The sequence below is a fragment of the Euprymna scolopes genome, chromosome 45 (assembly GCF_053919585.1).
Source record: "Euprymna scolopes isolate OS-2025 chromosome 45, ASM5391958v1, whole genome shotgun sequence".
Lineage (NCBI taxonomy): Eukaryota > Metazoa > Mollusca > Cephalopoda > Sepiida > Sepiolidae > Euprymna > Euprymna scolopes.
The window spans coordinates 59,649,247-59,658,108 of NC_136526.1; positions in this window are offsets into that span (position 1 = coordinate 59,649,247).

An 8,862-nucleotide genomic window follows, 5' to 3' on the forward strand; every position below is an offset into this window, starting at 1 on the left:
GTTTAATAAAAAATAACCTTCAGAAATACTTAGAAGCAATCCCTGGAAACCAAGCTGTAACGAAATACAAATAGCAGCCATAAAGGGAACAGCATCTATTCTTAAACGAGCCCTCGGATATAAATTTAAATCACAACAGAATCAAATGTTAGCTCCAGGAGGGAGCCCTTTAATATCTTAAAACGTACTGAAGTAAAAAAAGAGAGAGAGAGAGAGAATTTTAATGCTTAAAGAGAGCACTTTAATTCCTACTAGACACTTTCCTCGAGTGTGTAAGGTCTCTCCATTCAAGGGGTTTGTCAGAACAACCTGGTATAAGGATACTTTTCCTTAGAAGTAAGCCTTAATCTAATATTTAAATTACACAGTATTTCCAGCCAAATACGATTTCCTTTCTATGGCTTGATCACATTAGCTTTTAGGAGTAATGACACACCTTCTCCAAGTGATGTTACTTCAAGTAACAACACGAAGCTGACTATTCCACCAGACAAGATAAATCCTTGTTCTGAGATCCAGTAAGACCTAGAGACCAAAATGAAAGATATATTGCAACACATAAAAATGGTTAATTGGGGAAACGAAAACTATGTTCTCAATTTTTTTACTAAGTGTTTGAGAGAAAGAAATTTAATGGAACATTCGAATATCTAAGTATCCCATATCGAGTTCAAGTGTTAGCCCCAGGTAGTAAGACGCATAGATCACACGAAAGAAATACTACAACATATGTAAATGTTCAACTGGGGCAAGAGAAAATTATTTTCCTAACTTTTAATGAATTTGTAATATATGGCAAAGTATTTGTCGAATAATCCAATGCTAAACTACATATGAAGACACGAGAATTGTTATGAAGTGTGTGATAAAACAATAACATTTAAATATCTATTGATATAAATAATATGAAAACACATATTGGAGAACACAGTCTGCATAGAACTTGAATGAGTATTTGACAATGAACTAACAAAACTTGTAATATATGTAACAATACAATGCTTAACTACACATGAAAACAGACTCTAACAAGAGTTGTTATTCATATGAAGTGTGTGGTCAAACAATTACATTTAAATATCTATTCATAGACAAATATAAAAACATTGCAGAATAACAACTTGACACTGTCCTCAAGAATCCAAGTTTGTGAGAAGATGTCTTCCATCTTTCCTAAGGCTAATTTACTAGAAAGGCCTGTTAGAATTACGTTCATATTCTTGTGATATGTGGCAAACCATTTGCTGTCAAATCCAGGGCTACACATGAAGACATTAGAATCTTAATTAATAATATGAGAACAACTAACCATAACGCTAACATGCTCGTAGTAGGCAATCTTTTAAACTACTTACATACTGAGTATGGGGCAAAATAGAAAAAGTAGCAACCTGCTTTGAAGTCATGTTTCGTCTTGGTCGTAAGGAGATATTCAAATCTTAATTAAAAATATAAGAACAGCTAACCATAATGCTAACACTTTCTGCTGACAGTAGGCAATCTTTTAAACTACTTACATACTTAGTATGTAGCAAAATAGTGAAAGTAGCAACATGCTTTGAAGTCATGTTCCGTCTTGCTTTGAGACTCTTTTTTGCTATGTCAAATAAAGAGAGACTCACAGTAAATGCACCAACTCAGATGTGGTAACAATGTTTCATGCTTGAACGACTGTTGCTTTTGTAAAGGGACAGTGTGGTTTGAGTTGTCCCCCTTTGCAAATTGGCTGTTTGGAGAAATGGAAAACTAGATGGCTCTGGCTGATAGTCAATTTGCATAAGTGGAGAAATGGGCAGCATATAAACAGTACTTTTTTTAAGCAGGCGTGAAGAGCGCAGAGTGAAACGACGGTTGGAAGAAGTGACGGTGAATTCTTTTTGTGACGGTGAATTATTTTTGGACGTTGAAGAGCTCAACCTTTTGGAAGGTACAGCTGTGTCTTATATATTTTTTTAATTTCTTTTTTTTCTACTTCACTACAAGCTATTTCGGCTGGAACTATGGAAGCAAAGAGGATCAGCAGTGAAATGCTTAAGACGTTCTCTGGAGAGGGAGATGTTATAATCTGGCTGACCAAGGTTAAAATTTCACTAAGTTGCGGGACATTGCGGATATGTAACCAGCTTGATACCACTGTATCTTGATGTCACACGGGAGGCGATGTGATGGACGTGTGTGGAGAGACCATGCGAGAGTGGAGGCAGATTCAGAATGCTGCGACGATTGTGGATTTAAAATCTGCATACCTACAGATCCACATTTCACAGGAATTCTGTAAATACCAGCTGGTTAGATACAAGGGCCGAACGTACTGCCTGACTAGGTTGGGTTTTGGCCTGAATTCTGCACCAAAAATCATGGCAGCGATCCTAAAAATGGTGCTAAGCAAGGAGGACGCAGTCAGAAGAGCCACCAGTTACTACATTGATGATATTTTGGTGGATGAGACGGTAACAACTGCGGAGGACGTAGTAAAACACCTCAACAGCTTTGGGCTAATTGCAAAACGCCCGGAATCGTTGGAGGGAGGAGCTGTGTTAGGGCTCCAACTAAGAAAGGATGAGATAGGACGGTTAGTGTTCCGGAGGGGAAATGAGATCCCGAAGGTGTTGGAAAAATTGAGCAGGTGAGAACTCTTCTCAGTATGCGGAAGACTGGTGGGCCATTACCCTATTGCAGGATGGCTACGGACTGCATGTAGTTATATCAAAAGGCTAGCTAGTGGAGCGAAGTGGGAGGATGGAGTTGATAAAGAGACTGTGGACATTATGAGAGAGATTATTGAAGAGGTGAAGAGGGAGGATCCAGTGAGAGGTGTTTAACATGTACTCAACAGTGCAGAAGGTGTTGTGTGGTGTGATGCAAGCTGTATAGCAGTAGGGGTCACCTTGGAGATAGGTGGTGTTACTGCAGAAGATGCTGCTTGGTTGCAGAATAAGGACGATGTGGCTCACATAAATGTGGCGGAACTGGATGCGGTTATGAAGGGCATCAACTTAGCCTTGAAATGGGGGCTACAGAATGTTGAGGTGAGGATCGACTCAGCCACTATGTTCTCTTGGATCCAGTCCGAAGCTACAGGAGAAAAGAGGGTAAAGACGAAAGGCGCTGCCGAGATGCTAGTAAAGTGTCGATTGATGATGTTAAGGGAGCTGATTAGGGAATTTGATCTTCAACTTAGGGTCACCATCGTTCCTTCAGCGAAGAACAGAGTAGATGTGATGACGAGGGTGCGGAAAACCTGGCTAAAGGCACCGAATGAGGCGGCTGTTGCAATATGTTGTTTGAATGAAGACACTCTGAAGGATTTGCATGACATGCACCATTTTGGAGTGGATAGAACCTTGTTCTTGGCCAGGAAGGTGGACCCCAGAATCACAAAGGAGGCCGTTAGGACAGTGGTTGAGAGATGCAGTTGGTGTCAATCAATCGACCCTGCGCCGAGTAGACACGAAGCTGGTGAGGTTCAGGTGGCAGAGAACTGGAGCAGGTTGGCGATAGACGTAACGCACTATCGACAGGGGTCCTATCTGTCAATGGTCGACTGTGGACCAGGAAGAGTAGCCATTTGGAGGGAGATCAAGGCGGAAAATGCAGGTGAAATTGCAAAGGTCTTGGAAAAGGTGTTTTTGGAGAGGGGTCCAGTGACGGAAGTGCTAATGGACAATGGAACTGCCTTTCGCTCAGCTGCCATGGAGAATGTGTTGGATAAGTGGGGAGTGTGGCGCTATTTCAGGGCTGCATATAGACCAGGCGGGAACGGAATTGTTGAGCGGCATCACAGGACCATTAAGGATATTGCTGAAAGGGGCCAGATTTCGCCGCCAGATGCTGTCTTCTGGTATAATATGGCTCCAAAGTCAGGGCAAAAAGTGGAGTCAGTGCCGCAGAGGACAGTCTTCAAGTATGAGTGGCGGCATCCCCGAACTGCACAGGTACCCGCGGAAGGCGAGAAGCGAGCGACTGTGCGAATGGGAGAGGAAGTGTGGATCAAACCGCCTGATGCTTGCTGTACCACACGCTGGGGAAGGGGCATTGTGACAAGTGTCCAGTCCCCGAACAATGTATCTATCGACGGCATCCCTCGACACATCCTTGATGTGCGGCTGGTAGTGGTGTCATCAGAGGAAGACAGCAACGTCGCGCCGAGTAGCGACGTTCACAGAGAGGCTCCACGGACATCGCAGCGAGAGAGACGGCCGCTATGTTGGTCGAGCGACTATGTGATGGGTTGATATGTGATGATCGTGTAGATCAAGGGGGCGTGTGGTTTGAGTTGTCCCTCTTTGCAAATTGGCTGTTTGGAGAAATGGAAAACTACATGGCTCTGGCTGATAGTCAATTTGCATAAGTGGAGAAATGGACAGCATATAAACGGTACATTTTTTAAGCAGGGGTGAAGAGCGCAGAGAGTGAAACGACGGTTGGAAGAAGTGACGGTGAATTCTTTTTGTGACGGTGAATTGTTTTTGGACGTTGAAGAGCTCAACCTTTTGGAAGGAACAGCTGTGTTTTATATATATTTTTTTAATTTTTTTTTCTACTTCACTACAGACAGGATACTCTCAGGTTTCCTGTGAATGATAAGCCGAAAATTTTGAAGAAAGAACTCTAAGATAGGGTGTTATTAGTCATGTATATTGGTGGTTGTAAGTCTTCTTGTAATTGTTAAAGGAAATCAGCTTAATATTAGTAGTATTAAATGGTACTCTCCATTTACGGCCTCACTCCACTACAGTTCAGATGTAGTTTTCTAAGGATTCTTCCATTATCTAAGATTTGTGTATATCCGTTTTTCTTTGTACCTTTAATAGATCGTGGTTACTATTGGTAAATATTCCCATCTTGGACACAATGCTGTAAAGGAAGTCGTTAATGATTATAAGGAATAATACTGACAGAATGACCGACCCCTGAGGCAGTCCCACTTTAATATTATACTGTTTGGATATACGTCTGTTAAGAGCAACCTGGATGGCCTCTTGTCTAAGAATGATCTAATTATATTTAATATCCATCCAGTTATACCATGTGATTTTCTTTTTATTAGGAGACTTTATGCCAGACTTTGTCAAAGGCATTTGATTTATCAACAGCTACAACCCTGGATTGCCCACCTTATCATTTAACTACATGGAAGACGACATAAACCAAGACTTATAAAACGAGAGATAATGCGTTATTTTCGTAAAACCATAAATAAATGCATTTCATTTCAACTGAAAAAGTCGACTTTTTTGTTTTCGTGTGATTGTCTCAGACACAACGTGTGGTTCTGAGTGTTAAAATCTAACAACATTTCATAAAAATAACGATTATGTTACAAATCTTTTGTGATTCTATGCATTTCCTGGTTATTTCAACATGCTTTCTCTTGACTTGTTATTTCACTCTTACAAGATTTCTAGCATTTATAAATTATTGTCTATTGACGTATGATAAGGGCTGTGACAACAGCATATTCTTTTCATTGTTTTGACTCTTGAGTATATATCTATTAGTATCTTATATGTTTTTATATAGACGGGTGTGGTTCTTCGTTGATTAAGTGTGTCTAACTGTGTCAGATGTATACTCGAGAGTCAAAAGAAGGAAAAGAATATTATATTGTCACAACCCAACTTATGACGTACAAATCAACAGAATGCATGCTATCATTAGGGGAATGGCAGCCGCACAATTTATGATGAATCATTGGGGAAAGCGTTTCTTGCTATAATTTCATGTGGGTATATGTGCTTCGATGGCCGCTTTGCATCATTTGATTTCTCATTTGCATACTATTTAGCACGAAAAACATATTAGTCCATTGACCATCTGATGTGTTATATGAGAGCTTCTCAGCCATTCATTTTGTAGTACACTATCGTTTTGATCAATGATTTCTAACCTTTGTATTCGGAATTTAGGACGATGTCTACTAATATTACTAAGTGATCTATGTTACCAAGTGGACGGTAGGCATTAGTCACACAATCCTCGGTTACTATGGTAAGAAATAGGTCTAGAATTGAAGTTGGTAGTGTCCTCTGCCAAGAGGGTGTGGAACATGACTGTGTAAGGGAATGATCTATAGAGAAGCTATAAGTACAGGGTCGATCTGTGTAACTTGAGAAACTAAGCCAATTTTTATGGTGGACATTGAAGTCATCAAACGGCATTTGGGTATTAGTATCTATGCTATCAACGACATGATGGATTAGGGAACAGTCATCAATTGAGAGAGAACGATAAATAAAATATAACTCCAGCAGTGTTAAAAGACTAGGCAAAAGCACACGAAGGCCTGACTATCCAATTCAAAACGTTGCTGTCTCACATATTAATTTTAAAGCATACAAACCCATTTTCGAAAAGTAATGATGCTAGAAAATAGACATATATTTTTCAATTTATCTATTATACTATCAGGCTGACTGGCATAGCCTGCTCGTATAATACTTATAAATATTATATTTATTTTATGCAAATTAAACATTTATTATTATTAAAGCCAATCATGTACTGATTGTTATATTGTACCCAATAAAGTAAAAAACGTAAATTGAGACATGTGTATGTGAGTGTTATGTTTTTCTAAACAGTTCACTTCTTGTAAATAAAAAATAATCCAGCTAAGATCGAACCTAAAGAGAGTGAGTAAAGAACGATAACCATTAGGCAAGCTTGCCACGTATTTATTAAATTGTTTTCAAATCTATTCATTCTTAACATAAGGAAGCTGTCCTGTGAATGATTCGTGCATGTGTAGTCGTAAAACAGTTGACCAACATAAAAATCCGATTACTCAAATTCCCAACTTTTCACTTTTGACGCTTAGAAGCCCTTGTTTTTAGATGACTACCGATTAAAACTTTTCCACATGTCTGAATACCCTATATACCAATTTTCAAGTATTCAAATGAAAAAGTACATAGGTTGAGAGTTGTCCTCACACACACACACACACACATTCTCATTTTTTAAGATATACTAGCAGGTAACCTTGCGTTAACCAGTCATAAAATACGCATAAATATTATATTTTAATTATTGCAGATTTATTAGTTATTATAAACAGAAATACCGCACGTGTTAAATTCTTTAAAGAAATAAAGTAAAAAAAAAACTCTTACAAGGATTTCTAGCATCTATAATTCACTGTCTACTTGGAATTGCCTTATGACTAGGGCTGTGGCAGCAGCATACGCTTTTCATTGTTTTGACTCCTGAGTGTATATCCGTTAATATCTTATATATTTTTATATAGACGGATGTGGTTCTCGGTTGATTAATTGTATCTAACTGTGTTGGATATATACCCGAGAGTCCAAAGAATGAAAACAATATTCTATTGTCACATCCCTACTTATGGCGTACGAATCAACAGCATAGTTTACTTATTATAGCGGAGTTACTATCTTTAAAAGCATATCTGAGAAAATTGACCAAGTTCTTTCTCCTTATCCTTCAGCTAACATTCACGTATGTCACAACGTCGAATGCTTGACCCACTCAAACAAGACCGATGATGAGGGGAGGTTCTGTCATTATTTCTCCATTGCTTATGACCTCACTCAGATTGTTCATGAACCCACCCGTGTGCCTGACAATGACGGCCAGTATGCAAGCCTACTAGACCTTTTTCTCACAACTTGCCCTGAACTATGTTCAGTTTCTGTTCTGTCTCCTCTTGGATCTTCCAACCACTCTGTTGTATCAATTAAGATAAAAATGAAATCTAACAAGTCCCCAGGCGTATCTCTCCATCGTACAGTATATCGATACACTAAGGCTGACTGGGATAGCTTCCGTACATTTATATCGGATCTACCTCTGCGTTCCATGTTTAAAAAGGTTGTGTCCTCTATAGTATCAGACCTGACGGAATGGTTAATTGTAGGTATAGACTGTTTTATACCCTCGAAAAAGTTCCAGTAAAAAGCTAACAGCCAGCCATGTTTCTCCCCAGAATGTGCTGCTGCCATTACGCACAGAAATCACTTTTTCCACTGCTTCCAACGTAATAGATGTATGGAAACTAAAGCCGCTTTCAGGACTGCCAGCAACCATTGTAAGAAAGTAATAAAGAACGCAAGAGAGTTGTATGCTCAATCCGGTAAGTCCAAAGTAGCTGAGCAATGGCTTGGTTCCCACCAGTTTTGGCAAATAGCAAACAGAATCCTGAACAGAAGCGTGTGCTCTATCCCAACTATCATCAATGGACCTGAGGTAATCTCGTCAGCATCAGACAAAGCCAAACTCTTTGCCAAGAACTTTGCAGCTAATTCTACCCTTTGCGACCAAGGCCGCCAACTCCCAATATTTCCTCCTGTGTCAGAAAACACGCTATGTGATATACATATACCTGTACGTGATGTTGCCAAGCTAATCAAAAACCTTGATTCCAGTAAAGCAACTGGCCCTGTCGGTATTCCAATTATAGTACTAAAAATACTTCAACGTAGACTAGTGCCCATCCTTACAGAACTGTTTAAACGTTATCTTAAGGAAAATTGCTTCCCATTACCCTGGAAAATTTCAGCAGTATTCCTTGTATTTAATAATTCAAGTGATCGCTCACCCCCCTCTCAGTACAGGCCAATAAGTCTCCTGAGTAAGTTTCTGGAATCTGTGTTAAATACAGAAGTAATCAACCATCTCAACAAAAATAACCTTCTTAGTGACACTCAATATGGTTTCCGTTCTGCTAGATCTACATCAGATGTGCTTACAGTTATATCTCATAGGATTAGCAAATCTCTCGACGGAGGCAACCTTTCTAGGGCAATTGCTCTTGACATATCTAAGGCATTTAACAGGGTATGGCGTAAAGGTTTACTTCACAAGATCTCTAGCTATGGTATAGCTGGAAATGTCTTC